General features: G+C 44.1%; 1 long non-coding RNA gene across 1 annotated transcript; it reads right to left on the reverse strand.

The window, feature by feature from the left end:
- Positions 1 to 253: 253 nt before the first annotated feature.
- LOC120569288 lies at positions 254 to 939 on the reverse strand. Its single transcript, XR_005640856.1, has 3 exons — positions 877 to 939; positions 491 to 577; positions 254 to 308 (listed from the first exon to the last, which is right to left on the reverse strand). It is a non-coding gene; the product is annotated as an uncharacterized LOC120569288 (long non-coding RNA).
- Positions 940 to 1266: the final 327 nt, after the last annotated feature.

A 1266-nucleotide genomic window follows, 5' to 3' on the forward strand; every position in this document is an offset into this window, starting at 1 on the left:
TAGCCTGTCACACAGGCTGCAGCACAGCCACGTCTACAGTATCGCAGTAGCCTAATGGCCCTGTCATATCGAAAATTTGCCAGCTCCAACAGTTAATGTTTACAACCCAACCTACGTCACTTCTTGTATGTAGGCCTTTGGCCAGACCACTTGAGTAAATTTCACCAAGCAGATTTCGGTCTGTAACATTGAACTTGCACCCATATGTAAAATAAACTTAAAACACAAAGAATAAAAATAGCTTACCTGATGATGACGACTGTATGTCATCATGGAAATTACTTCCCTACAGTCCAATTAAGTCAGTTCTGATTCAGGAAAAAAAATGGAGAAGTCTGTATGTCAATGGTGCCAGGTTTTATCCGATTAACATTTGAGAAGAGTGAAGAGTCATTGTACAGTTTGTCATGTGGGGATAACAGGGCCTCTAGGACACCACTCATCTTGGAAAATATCTCACTGGGCTTAACTTTATGTCCAGTAGGCTTACTTCATCAAGTCTCCTTCACCAGAGGAAATAGCTGCGAGCAGGATGATATGGAGCTAACTGGCATCCCCATCCGTTTTGAGCTTCTGTCTGTTGGGGAAAATGGTATGGAACAGCTTTGACAATAACGGCTGAATTTTAACTTTTTGTATTTCTGTTGACAAACTTAGACAAAATGCATTGTTTTGCCCTTTTTTTTTTTAACTTGAGGCTAACTAAAGACAGCTAGCTTGCTAAACTCCCATTCCTGTCCTCTGAGCACTGCCGCCACTGCATTTGCTACTTGTCAAACTTGTAAATGCAGGCAGCAGGGGAAGGACCCAAACATAGACAAAACAGGCAGACGTGTGCAGGTGCAGCTCAATTATTTATTACATGAATGAGCTTACTGGCAGAGAGTCCAAAATTGCAGGTTGGTAACAAGCAGGTAGGTAACTGAAAACCACATTGTGGCTGGGATCTGACAAGGCACAAAAAGAGGTGAAGAGTGAAAAAGAGAGAATGTGTTGTGTGGCTGATGAGTGAATGAGATGCAGGTGATGAGGTGCGTTGGGAAGGCCAAGCAGAGCTGATGAGAGAAGTGGGGACAGATGTGTGAATGGGTGTGGCAGTTAGGTGCTGGGGAAAAGTTGGGAAAGTCTGAGGGCATCTGGTGGACCAATGGAAAATTGCAATGGTTTGGTTTTGGGGACTAGAAATGTTTCTGGAGGGTCAGGGCCCGTTCATATTGTACGCGGCATGCGCTGCGCTCGCCGCTAGGTTGTCCTATTCCAAAATAT

This window comes from Perca fluviatilis, chromosome 12 (genome assembly GCF_010015445.1).
Source record: "Perca fluviatilis chromosome 12, GENO_Pfluv_1.0, whole genome shotgun sequence".
Lineage (NCBI taxonomy): Eukaryota > Metazoa > Chordata > Actinopteri > Perciformes > Percidae > Perca > Perca fluviatilis.